Genomic DNA, 23,316 nt, shown 5'->3' with positions numbered 1-23,316 from the left:
GGTACTTCACTGCTGTTGACACTTGCAGGTTACAGTGGCACTGTTTCACTCCAACCTCAACTGATTAGGCTGATTAGTATACCTTCCAGGTGGCAACCCAGTTATGAGGGGAGCAAGAGAATCCCAAGTTAATTGTAGGTCAGTCTCCTGCAGGCTATAGTTGGATTAACATGGCCCTAGGTATAAATATAATGGCCACTGGGTTGAATATACTATTCACTCAGCTTCTTAGAGCGGCCCGCCCATCAGGGCACTCGGGAAGGAACACTTTAGATCCCTGGAGGTGGGAAAGGGGAGGAAAAATTAATGCCCCTTGATCCTTAAGCATTAGTTAAACCTTCCTGATATGAATTCATGTTTCTCCTGATGCCCACTGGCCTTGACTTATAGAGTGTACAGCAACCAAAGCCACAGCTAGTCAGCGACCCTGCCCATGTGACTGAATCAAACTAATGTGGAGCGGTGATCCAGACAAAGCTTAGCAATACGTCTCAAAAAGGAGGAACAGGACCCTTTCAGTCACATGTTTTTATGTGAGGGAGAAGGGCCATAGAAATATCTCTCCATTGGCCCTATTTCCCCCTGTAATAATTGGCAATGACACCAAAGATCAGAATGTCGGTCTAAACTCCCTTGTGTGAGTCATACTGGGTAATTGACTGGCCTTACACTTATCTTGGCTGATTAAAATAAGACCTACTAGTCTTTCTTGGTGTTTATTCAAAATTGGCTGAGTCCAGGGCTCTGGGGGCATAAATAAGATCAATAGTGCGGGTTGTCCTTATCCCGCTGTTTAGAATCATATTAATAGTAGCTTTAATTACATGTTTTATGAGACAAGTTGAATGGTTTGATCTCAACCTCTGTCAGGTTAATCAGAGTGGCCAGTAAGGTAGCCAACTCATAAACTCACCAAAAGCCAAGACAGTGTATGTGGTAAGTAAAATAACGCCCTCGTCCAAAAGTTGTCCACGTCTTAACCCCTGGAACCTGTTACATTATATTACAAAGGGGAATTAAGGTTATAGATGAAATTAAGGTTACTAATCAGCTGACCTTAAAATAGGGAGATTATCCTGGATTATATTGTAATCAGATAATCCTTAAATGTGAAAGAAAGAGGCAGATGAAGCAATGTCAGAATTTTGTGACATGAGAAAGACTCAACCACCCACTGCTGGCTTTGAAGATGGAAAAGGCCCAAGAGCTAAGGAATGTAATAGCTTTTAGAAGCTGGAAAAGGCTAGAAAACAAGATTCTCCCCCTGAGCTTCCAGAAAGGAACACAGCCCTGCTGATAACTTGATTTTAGCCCAGCGAGATCCATTTCATACTGCTGACCTCCAGAACTATAAGATAATAAATTTGTGTTGTCTTAAGCCACAAAGTTTGTGGTAATTTGTGAGAGTAATGATAAGACACTAACAGAAAGTAGGGTTCAGGGGTGGGAAAGACATTCCTCCACGAGCATCTTGCCCTCCTACAGCTCTTACAGAGGCACCAAGAATGCAAGACCCTATCCTGCCTTCACCTGGTCAGTTGCTCAGTGTTGTGTTTACAGTGAGGAACCTGGAGGGATGATGTATTGAATCTCAGGCTTGTTTACTGCTTTCTATAAATGTGGCAGATTTCCATAACTCAGTGTTCCTTACTTGTAACATATATGCACTATGTGCATAACATCTGTCTGGGCCCTATTGGCCTGCAGCACTTGGGAACAAGGGGAACCAATGCAAACATGCTGACTGATGTGCACGCTGCTTGCTGTGCTGTAACTAACACTTTCCTTTGTCTCTGATCCAGGAGTTTCATGTCTTCTGCCAGCATCCATGAAACAGCAATAGATTAATTTATTAGATTGAAAGCAGGATGAAATCTAATACCAGACCTGACACTCTGTGGCTAATCTAACAGAACACTGAGCATCCCATACTTTAATATGTAAATTTCATTCTCCAAATCGCCACAGATTAGGGGTATAGAGAAAAGCGATACAGCATTTTAAAATTCCGATAGCTGTTTTACTACTCTCCCCTTCTACCCAAGGAGCAGTATGTATAAGTGGGTAAGAGCCACTTACACGTTCTTCTATTTATTAGCTGTGTGACCTTGGGTAAGTTATATAACTCATCTGTCAGAATGGGAATAGCAATAGCTACCTCACAAGGCTGCTGAGATATTAAATGAGTTAATACACGTGAACTGATTAGAAGAGGCTGGCACACAGTAGCACTCAATGAATTTTAAATGTTTTTATTACTAACTGCACTTCAGTGGGAATTGATCAGGACTGGTGAGCATCCAAGGGGTGGGAAAGAAGGAACAACTGCCCTTCTGGTCCCAAACCTCTCACTATAACAATTCCTTCATAACAAATAAGGACTGCACGTAATATAAAATAATGCTTTTATATGAGTTATTTAAGGGGAAGGTATAGAATATTGAGAATTGCATTTTAAATGGAAGTCATTCAAGATAAATCTCAAAAGCAGAATTTATTCAAGAAATCTGCCTCTGTATTTCTGTTATGTAGTTTTCAGTGCATTTGAGTAAAAGAAATCTGATTAACACTATAATTTAATTTAGTTAAAGGAGCTGTAATACTCTAAAACTATTGTTATAAGGAGATTTATTCACAGAAGTAAATAAAAAAGTATGAAGCTGATAAAATGACTACATAAGCCATTTTACAAGAGGGATAAATTTTTCCTTCTTTTCAATGAATGTTTAAAGCTCTCCTTCAAGCTCTTGGTAAATCTATTGATCTGTGAAACACAGTGCACTCCAGGGAGGCAATTCAGTTGACATTATATATCAAATGATGAGATGAATAATGATCATACCATTTGGTAATTAAACGTCTTACAAACCTTTTAACTGATTGAACGTCAAAAAAGTCAAATGAGGTCAAACATATTGTATTTTTTCATTCTCATATTAATGATATAAACAATAGTGTTAAAAGATATACAGAATAAGAGGGCATAACAAAAATTACATTAAAATATTTCAAGATAAAATTTATATGAGGTATCTAGGTTACTATTGACTATATATGTATTGTGTCTTCTTTTTAGCTTGCAGAATTGTTTTCTATTCTTAGATGTTTTGCTTTTAAAGTCATTACTGAAACATTCCAAACCACTTCTTTAGATGTGCAAAGGAGAACATGTGGGAAATGTTAACTATAATCAGTAAAGACAAAGTATCACTGAGAGAACATGGATTTTAGAGAAAGAATAGAAATCCTCTGAATCTCAAATTACAAGATTTTCATGTACAAACTCTATTTTAAACATAACAAGAAAGGGTACTTTCAAGAAAATTTGCACATTTTATTTATTCTCCAGTCCAACATGGAGCCCCGCCGAAAAAGACACACACACTATCCTCCCAGTGGTTGATTACTGAAGAGTTAAAGATGTAAAAATTAGAAACCCATATTAATTAAAGACCTGTAGAAGCTAAAGTGTTTGTTAAAGGCTAATTTCTGTGGTCATAAATACTAGGTCACTTACATTACAGTATCATTAACCAACAATCCCATAGTGAGAGATTTTAAAAATTTAAAGTAGACCCATATGCCTCTTTGTTAACATACAAACTAAAATGTAGCTATTCACTGTATCTAGTTACATTTACCTAATAAAGTTATCTAATTACAATTGCATTTAAAGTACTTCTGTTTAATATCCAGCACCATATTTATTTTGATAACTTTAAAATTGTTAAGCAGAGTTTTATTAAGGTATTCAATACATTTATGATAAAAGCTATAGCTCTTGGAGAAAAGGGAACCCTCCTACACTGCTGGTGGGAATGTAAATTGATACAGCCACTATGGAGAACAGTATGGAGGTTCCTTGAAAAACTAAAAATAAAGCTACCATCTGATCCAGCAATCCCACTCCTGGGCATATATCCCAAGAAAACCGTAATTCAAAAAGATACATGTACCCCAATGTTCATTGTAGCATTATTTACAATAGCCAAGACACAGAAGCAACCTAAATGTCCATTGACAAAGGAATGGATAAAGAAGATGTGGTACATACATACAATGGAATATTACTCAGCCATAAAAAAGAATGAAATAATGCCATTTGCAGCAACATGCATGGACCTACAGATTGTCATACTGAGTGAACTAAGTCAAACAGAGAAAGACAAATATCATATGATATCACTAACATGTGGAATCTAATAAAATGGTACAAATGAACCTATTTACAAAACAAATAAAGTCACAGATATAGAAGACAAACTTACGGTTACCAAGGGGGAAAGGGGGTGGGAAGGGATACATCGGGAGATTGGGATTGACATATACACACTACTATATATAAAATAGGTAACTAATAAGAACCTACTGCATAGCACAGGGAACTCTACTCAATACTCTGTAATGACCTATAAGGGAATAGAATCTAAAAAAAGTGAATATATGTATGTGTATAATTGATTCACTTTGCTATACAGCAGAAACTAAAACAACATTGTAAACCAAGTATACTCCAATAAAAATTACTTTAAAAAAAGAAATATTACAAAGGGTAAAAAGACTTAACATGGAAAGATCTCACAAAAATTCATAAAAATACTATGGTTTCAAAATATAAATAAAAGTATGTACAACTAAAAATAAGAAAAAGAAATGCTTATTTGACACAAAAAAGCTGTAGCTCTAAAATACAAAATAAATAATTGAATAAAATACTGTACGCTTTCCTCATTCTTATAGCATCAATCTATTTATGCCATCAATGTTCTACTTTTACATGCTTTAATTAAAATTAGCTTATATTGTAAGTTATTGATCATAATGGTTCATAAAGTTTTCAACTGTTCAACATGGGCAGTTAAGAAACTAAATAATTTGTCCAAAATTTTGAGATGAAAAGTATACTTTCAAAAAGATAGAGAGATAATAGTTTCAGATTTCTAAGACATACAACAAATAGGAAAGGGTGCCCAGATTAAGGAAACATAAAAGAAAGGTAAAAAAATGATCCAAAAGAAGAGAGAGAAGGGCGGCACATGGGATCCTCCCGAACCGGGGCACGAACCCGCGTCCCCTGCATCGGCAGGCGGACTCCCAACCACTGCGCCACCAGGGAAGCCCCAGGGAATACATTTCTACCATCAAAATTTTGTACACTGTGACTGTAAAAACGTATATTGTCATTTCTCTGAATGATTCGCATTTGCATATGCGCAAATGTGTGCTCTACCAACCACTGTAACAACATGGAAATTCCTAAAGAGCATTTAAATTGGCTAACAAAGATCAAAATATGAAATAATGTGCAAAAGAGCAGTCAATAAATATGTTAAGTAATCATGATGGTAATTGAAATCCACAGTTACAATTCAGTAAGAGTAAGTTATGGATCAACTTCTGCTAATCACCAGCTCAGAAACTTACCTCTGCTTTCTATCACACAATTCACAAAAGCCTAACTTCTCAAATATTGCCATTTGGTGATGAGTGATACTTCCACCCTTTTAATTACCTTCCATGAGCTGACTAAAAAATCAGGCAGATGCCCACAGAGAATTACACAAATGCCAAGTGCTAGAGATCAGGGAAAACACCCATCCTTTGGGATGTTGATCAGAACTTGAGATGCAATGGACTCATCTACGAGGTTAAGTCCTTCTGCACAAACACTCTTAGAGGATTTCTCCAAGACAGGCTGACAAAAATAAGATGACTTTATTTTACAGAACTACAAAAGGTGATACTTAGAAGAGATCATAGAAGTCTAGTGCAGAATGCCTTTTTAGAAATCATTTTTCACCAATAAATCATAGATCTGAACCTCAGACAGATAAGCAGGCTGTTTAAGTTCATAAATAGCAGCAGAGACAAAGAACAACTCGGATCTCTCAACATGAAACCAGAGCCGCCCAGCAGGGACCATATTGCTTTCTAAGGAGAGTTTTGGAAATCTGTGGGGGAACAAATTTTTCGTTGGAACAATTTGAGACATTGCTATCAAGTGTGGACAGGGGTTTTGTTAGTCATCCTGCAATAATGAAGAATGCTATTGCATCTTGCGAGACTTTCTAAAAATTCATAGAAATTAAAAACTTGTGACTAGATCTAATCTTATTTCATATATATAGTCTAAAATATTTTTCGTGGTTTTAATATATACTCAGCCAGGATACTGTATATCAAGGTAATATTTATTTTCTTCAGAACTTGTCTAATTTTTATCATTTTGGGAAACAGCACTAATAATGGCTCATGTATCACTATATTTTTAGCTGTCATATTTATAGTTAGTCTATAAGTAGGGCATTACATGATTACTTCATAAGATCTTCTAATTTAGTCATGCCGAATAATTTACATTTCATACTACATTGGTTTTTAAAAATTATATATCAACATATCTAAGAATTTCATTTCATATTAATAAAGGGAAAACTACAAAATATTTGCTATAAACAGTGGACTTATGTCTCATGGGGCTAAGAAACACTCGGCCTAGTCATTTCCTCTTAGGATTAATTCTAAATTAGCTTACACAGTGGAAAGAGGTGTATTTCAGGTTTTACAAATGACAGTTCTACAAGATAAGTCACTGAGTAGTTAACATCTAGGTTTTTTTGTAGAAGTGTACAGGTATCAAGGAAAAAAGTCTTGTAAAATTCCAATTTCTAAAGGCTCTGGAGCCATGTGCTTCACAACATCATTGTCTTTAACGGTGTTAAAATCCTGAGCAAAAATACAAACAAGGATATGTTAAATCTCTATTACTCAGAACTGTTGAGCAATGGGACACCTGGCTAATGGTATATAGCAGAAAATTATTCATTAATTAGAGAACTGCAACTGGTTGAGAATTTTAAAATTGTTTTTCTATTTTAAGGTTTTTTTCTTATTTCAAGAAAAAAATACATGCTCAATGAACAAAGTTTAAAACATACAAAAAAGTATAAATGAGAAAATGAAAATCTTATAACTAACTCCCGGAAATAACCACTGATAATATTTTGGGCTATATATATATATATATTCACATACATATGTACTATATAGAATATATACATATTTCTAGTAATTTTCCTGTGAAAAATTAAGGAGTTTAAGCAAAACTTACATGCTATTGAAACAGTGTTTTGTAACTTGCATTACTGACTTACCTAAATATTCTAGGTTATTCTGCTATTTATTTATGCTATAATTTATTTAACCAGTTTCCTTTCCCATGGTTACTTAGGATGATTCCTCATCTGTGATGTGAGAAAACATAAGAATCTATATATCTAATCACCTAATTCATAATAGGACAACAATAAGTTGAACCAGAGAAGCAGCTATCTTCAGATGAGAAAAAAAAGGTAGTTTAAATCTCTTTTCCACTCCCTTCAAAATCCCACCAAAGTGAAGTGTTACCTGTGTGTGCATGTGTATGTGTGTGTGTGTGGGGGGGGGGTGTTTGCAGGGATAGATTCTAGAAAAATTGGAATAAGCCTTACTGTAAGAAAACTCTCCAGAAACTAGGAACATTTCTGTGCCAACCTAGAAGTGTAAATGGCTACTGTGTAATCCTTTGATTTTCTTAAATTATTTTTAGAAGACAAAAGACATAGAAACCACTTTTCTATTATTTTAATAACCTTTCTGAACTCTTGGGAGATAAACTTCCATCCCTGTTTTTCCCCTTACGCTCCTTAGTCCTCTTGCCTAAGCACACCCTGTATTATGCAAATAGATTCCTATAGAGTGAAAGTCCGGTTAGGATCCAACTCCTCAAATAATGATTAAAATGAGTATATCAGAATATTTACAGCTTCAAGTAACAAAAAAACTAAACAATAAAGGATTAAGTAGAATAGAAAGTTACTATCTCACTTGGTCAAGAGGTAGAAAGGCCTCCAGATATAGTAAATTAATTAAGCAAATATCAAATGCATTTATTTATATAAGTTTAATGAAGTTATTTAACATTATTTAATATTTTAATTTAATAATATAATATAAATTAAAAATTCTTGGCTAGGGAATAGAATTACCATAATTGGCCTAAACTAGTCAGTATCCACACATTGGAACTGGGGATAGGGTCAGTTTCCCATGAAGTATATGCTATGCGGAGTAATGACGTATATCTCAACAACATCAGGGTTCTGGTAACAGAGAAAGGATGTTCAAGCAACAACCAGTAGTGTCTACTTCAAGCAAAGTGACTATACGTCTTCACCTAAGACAACTCCAAGGCACACCTGTTGTCTAGGGTAAATAATAATATTAATAATAATAATTCTCTCAAAAATGTCCTGGATGATGTATAATACAGTTGTCTAGCTACTAGTTGTATATTTTTAAGATTTCAGAATTAACTTCTAACGTATCTTTGTTACAATTATAAAGGAAAATTGCTAAACCTACAGTGAAAATAAAAATAAGGTTTCAGGATGCATAGTCAGCCTAATAAAATTTTAGAGTAATTATGAAGCAATCCCTTTATATTGACTGAGACACTCATTACAACTCATTCTCACCAACTTCTTAAACAGATTTTATGGATTCTTACTAATATTTTCATACCTTAGTCCATGTTTTTCCATTTGAAAGAAGTGCTTTATTTAAAAATATATTCTATAATTCAGAAGTTAACTCATTTGGATTGTGCTAGCCTCCAAGCATTTAATATACAGAACTATAAACTGCATCGGGCTTCCCTGGTGGCGCAGTGGTTGAGAGTCCGCCTGCCGATGCAGGGGACCTGGGTTCGTGCCCCGGTCCGGGAGGATCCCACATACTGCGGAGAGGCTAGGCCCATGAGCCATGGCCGCTGAGTCTGCGCGTCTGGAGCCTGTGCTCCGCAACGGCAGAGGCCACAACAGTGAGAGGCCCGCGTACCGGAAAAAACAAAAAGGAGAAGAAAAACAAAAAAAAACTGCATCATAAACCTCTTTATGCTTAAATACACACTGCGTTTTGGGCCGTAAGTAAGAACCACAAGAGAAGAAGGGCTATTCAACAGTCCTGGGCAACAGAGCATTAAAGGGCTTTAGACCTAGTCTGCCTTAGCTCATATCCTAGTTCTGTCACACATGAACTGTGCAACTCTCTGGGCCCCACTCCTTCCCCTGTAAAATGGGGACAATAATGTTCTCTACCTCAGAAGTATCTAACTCATAGGTTGTGAGAATTAAAAGAGTTAATACTGGTGAATCTTAGAAGAGTACTAGTACTAAATAATTTAAATGTCAGCTATCATCATCATCATCATCATCATCATCATCATCATCATCATCCCCATCATCATCATGTGGAGCTCAGGCTGCTGTCTGAGGGACCAGATTCTAATGCTAGAAGGACACATACAATCTCAAAACTAGCAATGTAAAGAGACAATAAAGTATTATGAAGAGTAGAATTAAGTGCAAAGGAACAAGAGGTGACCAGAGAGAAAAAAAGTAGGGTATAAAGAAATAAAGGGTGGGATCAGAAACAGACACACTAAATGCACCTCTTTACTACAAGTTCCTCTCATTTTCAGTTTGGCATGTTGCTAAATGTCTAGAATATATTTATAAGGGACCAAGGCTTCTCAGAGTCTCAGTGTAATGCTCTCCTCATTTCAAGAAAACTTCTTTACACATGATTTTCTGAAGGCAAGTTCACAATGAAAACCAAAATGTCAAAGCAGATAAATGGTTTGAGTCCAGAGTAAATGAGATGCAGTTCTGGAGAGAGGAATGAACTTTAACATTACTGGTTAATCAGAGAGAAATATGTACAGACTAGAACAATGAAGAAAACAAATATAAAATGTAAGGGCACTAGAACACTAGGAATATAAAATTATTTAATAAATATTGGGTAGCTGATTATACTTATAGCCTTGCTATATGAGGAAAACTGAAATGTAGTAACTTCTCTTTGAGTTCACTCACAAGAGAACATGAAGCATGTTTATTCCATTCAGGCTTGCATGCTCTCAGAGTCACCCTGAACCTTACTGAACCCTATGGAGGAAAAAGGGTCACATTTATGGTTAAGAATCAAGCAGTTATTAACTGATAATATTACTTAAGAGGTCAAAAAAGAGTGTCAAAGATTTCTTTAAGATGGCTCATTGCTAATATGAGAGTGTCACGTATGCTTTACATCTAACTGATGACAGTTGAAATCATTATGGCATAAATAGTTCATAGTTGTGAGAACTGATAAAACTATTGGGTACCCAGAGACAAGAAAACATGTATTTAATGACTATAACTAAAATTAAGCATGAATCATTACCTGAGAAATAAATGAATAAAATATATTAGCAGATTTTTTTTTAAATGAACTAAATATTTAAGAGGGTATAAACTGAAGTTATCTTGAATTTGGAGAAGCCACAAGAGAAATTACAGAAGAAATTATTAACGTGACAGATTCTTTATAATGTGGAAGAGAAATGCTGTCTTTAATTAGCAAGTTCAGAAACTTTTCTAACAAAACCCTTTTATTGATTTTTCTTCTATAAATATTTACTTTTAATCTGACCCAGGCAATCAAATAACAGATCTTCATTTCCCTGCATCAGTCTTTCCACACATTTTCACACAGGTGCTCAGATCCTTGTATTTTACAAATTAAATATGTCAATACATGTTATCATGGCATCATATGCTACTGTCATCAAAATCTCATAGAATCCCAGATGCTAAGGTCACTCTAACTTCTTTATTCCTCCTCAAGATTATTTCAGATGATAATATATACAAAATAAATATTTTAAAATTCTTCATATAAATCTAACACTTGTATTCAAAAAAGAAAAAAAAAATCACTGGACAGTGTCCAAAAAAGGGTGTTTTCATGTGAACACATATTTTTAATTAATGAATAAAACACTCAAGTTCACTAGCATCTTTTAGCAGACTAAGGTTTACGGTTATTTTCCAACCTTATGAATCTAGAGTGCGGTTTGGCAAATCCATTCGTGTTGTTTATTAAACTCTCTGAGGCTACTGATCCATGCATTTAGGTGTCAGAAAAAGACAAAGAAAAAAATCATCAGAGTATTGTAGTCTCAAAAGTTCTTATCCATATTACTTTCATGCAGAGGACCCACTGTTTAAGACCAAAAATAAAATGGCAATTGAGACTTATGCGTAACATTTAATTGTATGGACAAGAATGAATATTTAGGCCCAATATAACAAGAATATTTTCCCCTTGATATACTGAACATGAGAAGTATTCACATCTGTTTCACTGCTTTGCCTTCTTCATGGGCTTAAACCTGCCAAATTATTCCATTTGATTTCAGAGAATTCTCATACGGCAATCTATTTTATTTACTTCATCTTCAATAAAATGGTTCAGTGAGCATTAGCAACTCTGAAACACAGGTTTCAATCAGTCTTCAGGCAAAGGCGTCAATCTATATTAGACCTACTGTGCTCTGAGTTGCAGTTAGAAAGTTGGATACGGCAGAGCAACGGCAAAAATGTGAGCGAGGCCTAATAAAGGCACAGTGAAGAGAAAGAAAGCTCTCCCCAGGCTATCACAAGCATCGCTTACACAATACCAGGTGCTGGGTTCAACACATGAAGAACTCCTTCATAAGGCTGACAGCTAAAAGGAGGCTTCAGACTCTAACTTTATTTTACATGACACCTACTATTACACCAGAGTAATAGTCCTCTGTACTCCAGCAGCCAGTAGTAAAAACTTGAAATGCCAACAGTTAAAAATGAAGTTTCATATTCACCCCTCGGATATTATAGAGGGGAAAAAAACCCTAAAAACACTCAAACTGCATAGCATTTCTTCTATAACATTTTTACGCAATCACTAATACAACAGTAGTTTCAGTGGACCCTTCCTTACAAATTTGTATGACATTTTAAATATAGCCGCTGGATTAGATTTTAACCACAAAACAGTCAGTACGTTTGAGCAACAACTCATTTTGGAAAATGATATCATTAAAGACTAATTCCAAGAAATGTGGGGCAGTCCTGTTAGATACCGTGAAAATGTCTCCCAAAGTACAAACTTTGTAATAAGTGATGCTGGTTCATATTTGATATGGGCTGTAAAAAGCAGATTATTGTAATGGTGTTCTTCCCAGCAAATAAGACCATTGCAAAAGTACTTAATGTTCGGTTGACTTGAAAAGCAGGCCAGTTAAAAATCCATATTTTGCTATTTTGTATAATGGTATCAAAAATTTGACTAGTGGATCACTCCAACCCACAAATTTAAAACAATAAATGTAAACTCTCTTTTTTATAGGAACAAATTTCCATTTTTTTTCCTTTTTTTTTTTATATAATGCTGTATTTTTGCCCAGGTTCTATCATCACAGTATAATCAATAGGAGGAAAATTTGGAATGACGGTTTAATGTGAATTTATACAAGAATGTTGTTCTATTACTTGCTGATACATACTTCTCAACTCATTTTTCTGGAGACCAAATGTATTCTTCTTCTAATTTTACATTTCAAAGTACAGCACCCCAATTATGTGTACATATATCTAGATGCTTTCGTGTAATGCTATTCCTTACAACTCTATAAGGACATTAAAGGAGAAGAATGGAAAACTAGCATGACAGATTAGTAGAATAGATTCTTGAAACTCAGATTCTGTAAAGGTAAGAGTGTTTTTAACTATTCCAAACAGCTCTTCTGTAAGAAAACCAGTACCAGACCAGCATCCAGACCTACCCAGACCAACCCAGGAAGCATGACTCTCCAACACTAATGTGATCAATGAACAAGAGACTAAAAGTGGCCTCTGCGTATTATAAAATCAGTATTCCAGGTGAAACCTAAATATTTCACATTTTCTTCTCACTTGGCTCACTTTCTTATAAACATGCATGCCTACCCCACTACATTTACTTTAGAGACCACATATTCAGTATACCATTAATCCTTGTATTCCCTGCAAAGTCCAGGCCAGTAATGAAATTAGTGGAAATAATTTTTAGGGGTAATATAATATTCAATGTATTAATTATCTACTGCTACATAACAAATTACCTCCAAATTTAGCAGGTTTTGACCAAAAAACACATTTATTATGTCACATTTTCTGAGGATCAGGAATCCAGGAGTAGTTCGGCTGGCTGGCTCAGGTTCAGGGCTCCTCAAGAAGATGCAGGGTATTGCCAGTTCCTCCATGTCTACTGGCAAGAGGGCATAGATCCTCACCACGTGAACCTCTCCAAGGCAACTAGCCTCCCCCAGAACAGGTCATGAGACTGAGAGTGAGAGACAGAGTGAAAGAAAGAGAGGGAGAAAGGGAAGGAGGAAGGAAGGGAAGAAGGAAAGGAGAGAGAGAGAAAGAAAGGGAAGGAGAGAGGGAGGGAAGGAGGAAGGGAGAGAGAGTGAAAGAGAGAGAAAGAGAGGAAGGGAGGGAAAGAGGGAGGAAGGGAAGGAAAGAGGAAGGAAGAGAGAGAAAGAGAGGGAGAAAGGGGAGGAGGAAGAAAGGGAGGGAAGGAGGAAGGGGGAGAGGGAGGGAGAGAGGGAGGGAGGGAGAGAGAGAGAGAGTGAGGAAGAAACAGAGAGAAACAGAAACAAGTAAGAACACCCGAAACAGATGTCCTAATATCTTGTATAACCCAATCTGAAAAGCAAAATCCCATCACTTGTACCATATTCTATTCTATCAGCAAGAATGAGCAACTCTGGTAAATGTGGGAGGCAAAAATACAGTTGTATGAAAACTAGGAGAAGAGGATCATTAAGGTCCATTTTAGAGGCTGCCTACCACAGCCCACCCTCTGGACAATAAACATTCACATTCTTCCCATGTGCAATCAGTTCCAAATATGTAAATTGTACTGGATTCCTAAAGGTCATTTAAGGGTTGATTGAGGTACACTTCAGATTACTGAGTCAGTGTAAGAGTGGATAATTTATAAAGAACATCCTTTGAAATATGATCCTCAAATCAACCACTGTTCTGAATCAAGGAGGTATTTCATATATTTAGAGAATATTTTTTAAGATACTATTTTGTGCAAGGCTACAGGAAATACACACATGATATTATGCAGAAAAAGTCCTGGTTTGCCTAAAAAGGAGGAAAGAACAAGGAAGTATGTAATGGAAGAAGTAGAGATGTAAATGTGCTTTACAGGCATGGAGAAAGGGAAAGAAACAGTAGGGTATGCATTGACAAAGATGTGGGCAAGTGTAAGGCACGTAGTTCAAGGTATACATATCAGTGTTATGGGGAGGAAATGTCGGATACTGGGGTTTTGTCAGATCCTGGAGAGTATTAAATACCAGGGCAGGCTGTTTTAGTCTGGTGGTTAGCCAGCTTAAAATAATGGATCAGTATTAGGCAGGGAGGAATGGCCTGTTAGGATTTATACTGTAAACATAACTGAGAATAAAATTTTACAGTTAGTGACAATATTCCTTTTTTATTAAATCTTACATAATTGTAAAAAACCCTAAAATAATAGGTTAAATGAATTTTAAATTAAGAAATTCAACATGCTGTGGCAGACAGACTCTAGTGTGGTCCCCACATTCATGCCCTGTATAATTCCCTCTCCTTGCATGTAGGCAGGACTGTGACTTGCTTCTAACTAATAGAATATGGCAAAGCTTATGGGATGTTATTTCAATGGCTATGTTAATACATATACACACACATACATATATGGCTCCATTTTGCTAGCATTTAGTAGGAACTCTCCTACTGACTTTAAAGAAGCAAGCAACTATGACGTGAACTGCATATGGAGCGGGCCACATGGCTGGGAACTGTGGATAACCTCTAGGACCTGAGGATCTCAGTCCTACAAATGCAATGAACTAGATTCGGCCAAAGCCCAGTAAGTTTGGAAGAGGATCCTGAACTCCAAATGAAAATGCAGCCTGGCCAATATTTTGAGTAGCCTTGTAAGATCCTGAGCTAAGCCATGCCTGGACTCCTGACCTGTGGAAACTGTTAAGATAATAAATGTATGTCGTTTTAAGCTTTAAAATATGTAACATCTTATATAGCAATCAAAAACTAATACACATGCTAATCAAATCACAGAATGTACATTTACAAATTAGTTCCTTTTTACCATTTCATGGACCAAAGTTAGAATGGTATTCTGGGTATACTGACCAGGTGGCCTGGATAATACAGTCAAACTTTGAGATTAATATAATGGAGAACAAAACAACAGCTAACTTTAAAAAAAAAAATGCTTACTATGGCCTTCATATGTATTCAAACATTTAGTCCTCAAATCGATTCTATAAAGTAGGTATTACTATCTCTTTTTTCCAGATTCAGAAATTAAGTGTTAGAGAGTTAAATGACTTGTCCAAGGTTTCACATACGGTAGGTTTGTTTTGGAACCATAATTCAAATCTAGGCAATCTGATTTCCAAGCTTACATTCTCAACAGCTACACTCTATAGCCTCTTTGTTTACAGTCTTATTCACTCTGTTTCATTTTGCCAAGAAATGTATGCACACCATGTATTTGAACACTTGCCCAGCCCCTCCTAGGCCAAATCATCTTCCTGTACAGTTCATTTACTTTACAATAATTTTAAAATTAGAGCAAATATTTTGTCAGGTATGATGCCTAATTTTTAGCAAGTATTTATGAAACTTACAGCAATTTTCTATATGAAACTTACAGCAATTTTCTATAAGTATATGAATGAAGTTTATTTCTACTCCACTGAAATAACTAAAACTGATCTTTTATTTGGATTTAATATTCTTACAATAGAAACTCTGGAAATAATTGTAAATATCATGAAGTAAAATATACATATACACACTCAACTAACCATTTACCCATATACACAAACACTCTCAGTTGGAAGTTGTGCGAAATATTTTAGTTCCCGTTTCAGAAGTATAACCTAGGTCAGGTTCTGTAACCTCTCTGAGAGGTAAAATGGGTATAATTGTTCGAAAATAGGAAGATTCAACTGAGTATTTACTTTAGGGATTTCTGGGGGAAAGGAACAGAGGAGTGGTAAGGGAAGAAGAAAATTAGTATTTCTTGAAAATGGCTATGTATTTTCATACATACACAATTATGTACCCTTCTGGGAAAAAGACTCTCTATTTTCTAAAAGTCATTTCTTTCATGGTTCCATGATGTTCACTGTCAGGCAACTCTTACTTATAAACCTAAAATCCCCCGGCTATTACTAAAACAAATGTCCTGTTACTACTCAACAAATGAGAATTTAAATATAAAAGGTCTTACAAAGATGAGATATATCAACATAACCATTGTCTAAAGTAAGCATAAATCACTAACTCAGAAAAAAGAAAGATTGAGCATAAGCAGGTATGGGTTCTAACAACACGTAACAGTTCATTATTAGCTATAAGATCACAACAAGCTATACTACTTTTTCCAAGTCATTGAAATTCTTTGTCTTTTAGTTTCTCCACTTACTAAACAATGACTAATAATGTCAACCTTACTTACATCATAAGCAATGCAAGAGTAAAATTAATAAGTTTAATTAAAGAGCAAAATGAAGTAAAAAGTTGCCAAAGTGTTTCAAAAATCTTACATGCTAAATAAATGCGGAATCGTTTTGCTTGTATGTCTGACAAAATTATAAAGTTGGTACAAAACAAGAAAAATTCCATAGGCAAAACAGTACCTGAGAAATAATTGACTATACAATTCAAGCACATTGACAAAAATCTCTCAGGGAAGATATGGAGTCTCTATCTAGAGAAAGTTTTAGAAAAGGTTAGAGCAATGCAGTCATCACAGTGAGGATCCTGAGACCTGTCCTATGCTTATGGTGAACCCCTTGATAAAGAATTCTGGTGAGGATCCTGAGACACTTCCTACACTTATGGCGAACCCGCTTGATAAAGAATTCTGGGGTGGAATGGGCAAGAAAAACAAAGAAATCTGAAGAAGTCAGGGCACCAGGGTTCCCCTCTCTTTGGGGGTAAAGACTGGAGAGAAAAATGATGTAAACTCATCAAGAATTTCTTTCAGTTTTCTTTTTATAAGCATATTATTACAGATTTGGCCACCTATAACACACTGCTTGATTGATACCGTAGTCAAGAATGACACTGAAAAACTAATTTCACAGAAACTTTATAGAGTAAGAGTGGGAGATAAAGTCTGCATTTCTTGGAAATGCAATTCATGCTGTCTTTGTGGTCCTTATTTTGCACCAAACAATGGATTTAAAGTTATCTAAATTGACATTGTAAATACCAAGGAAAACTACCATTAGATTCAAAGAAGTATAACATTAAAAAGTAAACAAGTGCTTTCTAAACAGCTGACTTGCTAGGTCTCAAAAAGTTTATTTAAGAAAATCAAACTTTCAAGAAAAAATCATGACGAGTATTCTACTCTTTAGTTGCTGACATTTCTAGATCCTCCCAAAAACCTCAATATCACCTGGGCCTTAATAAAATAATATTGAAAACATCAGTATAAAAGGCCAGCAGAATGGTAACAGAAAATACTCCAAACACTTTTCTTGTCTAGTCATTTCCTTTCAGTATTTCAAAACCAGATTCACATTCCACGTAAATTTGTGTTAATTTTCAAAAACCAAAGTGAGACCAGTTTTAAAAGGAAGAAGGAGCACAGCAAGGCGTGAAACGAAAAACCCAAGAGAAGAGACAGTGGTAAAAACTCCTATTGCCATCCTTGATATGTCTCTACGGTTCACTGACAATTTTTTTAACCTTTGGGCAAAGATATTTAACCCAAAAATTAAAGGACAAAATAAGTATCAGAAAAACAAAAATAAGCACAACGAACAAAAGAGACTTATCACCGAAAGATCACTTACCTATTTCTTCCAGATCTTCCACAAGACTTTCGAGTCAACCTTGATATGGAGCCCTAGGTAAATTCAATCCCAGCATCACATTAGAGTAGCCCTGTTAACAGAGACAAATAATTGTCACTGCTTTGAAAATTAAGTTTGCATTTATGTCCCAATTAGTTCCATGACTTCATAGAACATAAAACACATTCAAGCATAATGCATTCATTGCTTTGTGAATCTTCAAACGCGCATAAAATTACTTTTCTACATTTTAATTTAGAGAACTTTAAATCCATTGTTTGGTACAAGGCAAAGACCGCAGAAGCAGCACTAGATACATTTCTAAGAAATGCAGATTTTACTTCCGACTCTTACACTGATTTGCCAAGTTTAAACTTTTGATGATTAAATTTTGCAATTTATAGAATAAAATCATTTATGTCTCAGGGTTCCCAACTGAAAACATGGCTGATTTCAACTGCCTCTTCAGCACATACTTAATGAGCTTTGTAGGCCTTTCCACAATTAACCGATTGGTAGTAAGCATTTTCTCCTTATAATCACAATGTAAGGGTATTACACTAATACTTATTTGAATTTATATTTTCCATACCCATTTCCTATTTAACCACTCTCTTTTCTAGTCTCTTACTTCTTTAATCTGAATGATTTAGCTCATACATTTCTTAGGCTAAAATAAATGTTCTGAAGGTCCAACAACATGATAGGACTTAGTGTATAGATAGCAAATGGACTTCGACTCATAAAACAACTCTGACTGACTGGTAGGGACCACACGAAAAGCTGTAGGGAGACTAAATCTAAGTCTACTACAGGAAAGAGTACTGTGTTCAATTAGCAATGTCTGCCACAGGCATTGAAAATGATGAATGACATCATATGCCATATCTGTTGAACATTTAGGCATTTCAGTAATTTTATTTAAATCATGTCCAAACACTTTTGGCTAAAAATCCTTTCTTCCAGTGCAATCTTTGTGAGAGATCAATTAATTAAACAGGTAGAAACGAAACATTCTGGTTGAAACCGGACCCCAAATACTCAGTTCCACCACTATTCTCTCCCCAGTTTCCCTGGAGGTATTCCACGAAGCTTTAGTTATACCACAAAGCATAACTTGAAATCACTGTTTTAGTTAATCTTAAGTATTAGGTAACTCAAAGTCACAGAAATGTAGGTAATTCAAACTCCTGTTGTTAACATTCTAGCATTCTTCCTCTATTGCTTCTGTTCTCTATATTTCTCTCAATGACAAAATTTTGCATAGGAGCAGGCTCCACCCTTGACTTTCCTTGTGTTAATCTTTCTTCCATAATTATTTCTTGCCTGCTATATGCCACCAAAAGATTTCTTATTAAAATATAGCAGTCTAAATTATTTCCTAACTCCATATTGGCTTATTTTCCCCCTTCCTGTATTCATGGATATCAATTTTTCCTATATCAATCTATAAGTTCTAGATTTTTAAAGAAAACCTAAAAACACATTTTAAAGTATATGCTATAAAAGGTCTATCATTATCAAAGTTAAATTAAAAAATGAAGGGCAAAGAGAAGGAACCCACTCTACCAAACGTTAGGATACACTACAAGGCCGGAGACAGACACTGAGATATAGAGTTCAGAAATAAATCCACATATCAATGCTACCTTTATGTATGATAAGGATGATATCAAAAGTAAAAGAAAAGGTTGCTATTGACTTATTGTATGGAGAAAGAAAAATAGTCTCAGAATATGGCAAAAAGTAAACTTAGCTCCTTATTTCACACCATATACAAATTTGGATTCCACCTAGATTAAAGAGTTTTAAATGTGAAAGTTATCTTTTCAAAGCTAATAGAAAATATTTAGGCGAGTCTTTCTGAGAATTAGAAGTAAAAAGCAATTCTGAAACAAGACCCAAAAAGCATAAATAATGAGGCGTAAAATTGATGGATTTGGCTAAGTCAAAATGAGAATTTTTCAGTGAATAATACCATAGGTAAATTTCACAGATAAACTGAGAGAAGACCTAACACAAACAAGGAATCAATATTAGAATAAATACTCAGAAGAAGCTAATAGAAAAATAAGCACAGCACTTAAAACGGTATACTTTCTTAGAAGGGGAAGACAGAATAGCTCTCAAGTATAGTTTAAAATGCTCAAAATCACTTGTTATCAAGAAGATGCAAATTAAAAACCAATGAGACACCACTTGTCATCAGAATAGCATAAATTTGAATGCTGGGTTCTACCCAGTGTTGGCAAGAATGCAGAAAGACGAGCACTCTCTTGTTTACTGCTGATGGAAGCATAAACAATACAGCTATTCTTAAAAGCAATCTGGAAAACCTAAAATGTCAACCTGTTTTTTATGGACCCAAAACACCCTGTGCTGAGCTCTAGTATAGCATATATCAGCTTAGTTTTAATTTCACTTTTGTATTGACATGCCTTTCTCTCCCACTAGTTTCTCCATTTTCATTAATCAAAATTAATGTTGAAAACTGATAAATCAAGAAATGGCAATAAGAATATCATTTAAAACTACGGATGTAAACACCAGAAATGTGTTGCTTCTGTATAGCTGGACTGGGCAGTGGGAAGGTACAAGGCAGAGGTCTGCTATTTTTCATTATAATAAGCCTTCTCTTTTATTTGATTTTTTTAACTCTGTGCATGTATTTCTTTGACCAAAGTCAATTTTAAATACAAAAGAAAAAGCAAGAAGCTAATTTTAAAAATAAACAAAGAACATATCATCATTGCAGCATACAGATTTTATTTTAATAAGCATATATTATTTTAGTAACTTAAACCTCAAGAAAAAAACAGAACATGTCACAGAATATTGATCACAGTGATCATAATGACCACTTAATTATACACCAAATGATAACTTAAGAATCAAATGATCACTTAACTGGATAAGGGGGAAAAAGCTTAATTAAAAAAACAAAGGAAAAAAAAAAAAAAAAACTTAAGCCAGTAAAGAAAACTAAGAAATTGGAAAAGGCAAAAGCAGAGCCAGAGAGGCAAATGAGGACTCTCTTACATTTACACATTCACATGCATGTATTGGTTGCTGACTATATGCCAGGCACTGTCCGGGCTCTGAGATAAAGCCACAACCCTGCTCTCATGTAGTGTGCAGTACAATGAGGAATATGTAAAGGATGATGATTTCAGTGTGTTGAGAAATATGATGTGTGTATGTGTGTGTGTATGTATATACACACAGGGGCAGCATCCAATTTAAGCTAAGACACTCAAAGATGTCCTGGATAAAAGTTCACAATTACAAACACTCCCTTTTCTAATTTCTTCTAGCCTTTTAAACGGGATTGCAAATTTATTTAAGGTTTGCTGTGGTAGGAGAGGACAGCATCACTCAAACATTCCCAGAGCGTTTGAACTGTCTTCTTTTAAGGAACTGTATTAGATGAAGTGAACAATTACTAGGTGGTTTAATTTTGCTGTATTTATATTTTCCTAGGAGCTCCTGGATACTCAAGAAAGAGATTTAGTTTTCTAATGTGTTACTTGGAACTCTTTGTTTCTACTCTCCTGTCTTTTAATTAATAAAAATGAAGATATGTCCTAAAAGAAATACTATCATTCAATTGTTTTCTAAACAAGAGAAAAAAATACACTGTGCAAACATTAAGTGTAAAAAAAAGTGTCTTTTGAATTCTACTGCAAAATAGCATAATACAAAATCTTCTGTCTAGTGAACATCATGATTTGGAAAAATATACTCAAAATCTGAAGTAAATAAACAAAATGCATTTGTTATATAGGTCATAATGTGTAACTGACATTCAAAAGTAAAAATTACACTAACATTTTAGATACTGTTTTCACACAGATGTGGTTATAATTTTGAAAATTCAGCATAGGTCTTCTCAGAGAATGGTGAAACCTAAGAATTATTTTCTTATCTCAAAACAAACTAGTTAACTATAACCACATCTGAGAATGTAATAATTGACCATTGGTTACAAAGGCTGATAGTATAACCAATGTTTCAGGGAAGAGAAAATAAACAACCAAACCCCAGCAGAGCAATAAACTCATAGGTTTAATTCCAGTTGTTGGGCAATGTGGATATACGCTAATAGCATAAAAGAAACAATCATAGGCTTTGGAGGAATGGGGAAAGGTTTTTTAAAATTATTCAGAAGGGAGTCCATATTCTATATGAATAGTTATTCCATTCCTACAAAAATTTATGAAGGGTTTGGAAGGTGTTTTGCAACCGGCATTTTTTCTTTTTGCATCAGGCATTTACATGAGAGGAACATCATATCATTATCATTTTGTACAGATGTTGCAAATATCAAGAAAGGAAATAACTAAAATTTTTTAAAGCTGGTTCCGCAAAGGCTAAACGCTGTGAAACTGCCCACGGAAATATAGAGAGCTCACTACAATTAGCATTAATTAATTTAAAGGTAGAAGTAATGCTAGGTCAGTTACATAAAGGATTCTGCTCTCTTAGACTTCACTCAGAGCAAAAGTCAGAGCCGCCGGGTGGAACTGTGTAAAAATACATGACCATATTTACACAAATACGTAAAAACACTTTAAAAGCAAATTTCATTTGTTTCTATTCTTCATCGTAGGAAGAACATTTAACATGAGATCTTGGCTCAATAAATTTCTAAGTGCACAATACAGTACAGTTATCTGTAGGCATAATGCTGTACTGCAGCTCTCTAAAATCTATTTATCCTGCATAACCAAAATTTTATATCTGCTGAACAACAATGGTTAATTGCATAAAAGACTTTCTTCCTCTTCAATCATTGCAGTTACTGAACACCTCCTAAGTACCAGGTTTGCTATCTGCTGGAGACACAGAGATAAAAGATATTCTCTCTACTGACTGCTGAAGGACTGGTTAAACATGCAATAAATACGCTTCTGAATGAATGATATTCCCCGAAGCCAAAGATAGATCCTAAGTTAAAATGTGATACCGTGTAAGCAAAAGTAAGCATGGGGTGATACCAACTATAACAGCAATTTGTCTTGTGAAAATAATTATTTATGTGGCAGAAGTAGAAGGTGACACCTCTGTCTGAATTGGAACTAAATGCCCTTCTGAATTTCTCATGAAGTAACAAAAAGAATAATTCTTATATTCTAAAAGCTGGAGACTTTTGAGTATATTGAAATTTTTCTCTATGTTTTATAAAAAAATTACTGGAAGTAAATAATTTTGATGACATTTAAAGTTAGAAAAAAGGTTCATCAAGTGAGCATAACTCACTTTTTACACAACACGTAACTTTCATAAAAAAAACTTTCAACCTTAGTGGAGCTATTTTATAATAATAATTGTCAGTTATTTGAATGAGAACTATTAAAGTCATATAAACCATAAACATTCAAATATATGCTTCTATAAATCAAACTGAATAATAAATTCCAAAATAACATAAATACTGTTTACTATTTCTAACAGGTTGTGGAAGAAAGAAAAACCACACAGTACTCTTGACACCATTACTAATAGAGTAAAATATGAAAAATTGGAGAAGG

The 23,316-nt window shown here is 34.9% G+C and overlaps 1 protein-coding gene across 8 annotated transcripts in view; it reads right to left on the bottom strand.

Moving 5' to 3' along the window:
- The window catches only part of FOXP2 (forkhead box P2), a 532,381-nt gene that overhangs the window by 348,876 nt on the left and 160,189 nt on the right, over positions 1-23,316 (bottom strand). For all 8 annotated transcript variants that reach the window (XM_060020757.1, XM_060020762.1, XM_060020763.1 and 5 more), the window contains one exon: positions 17,786-17,876. The gene's annotated coding sequence lies outside the window, so the exon portion shown is untranslated. The remainder of the gene's footprint in view (positions 1-17,785; positions 17,877-23,316) is intronic.

Source organism: Delphinus delphis, chromosome 9, assembly GCF_949987515.2.
Source record: "Delphinus delphis chromosome 9, mDelDel1.2, whole genome shotgun sequence".
Lineage (NCBI taxonomy): Eukaryota > Metazoa > Chordata > Mammalia > Artiodactyla > Delphinidae > Delphinus > Delphinus delphis.
This window is presented reverse-complemented; position numbering and strand designations above follow the sequence as displayed.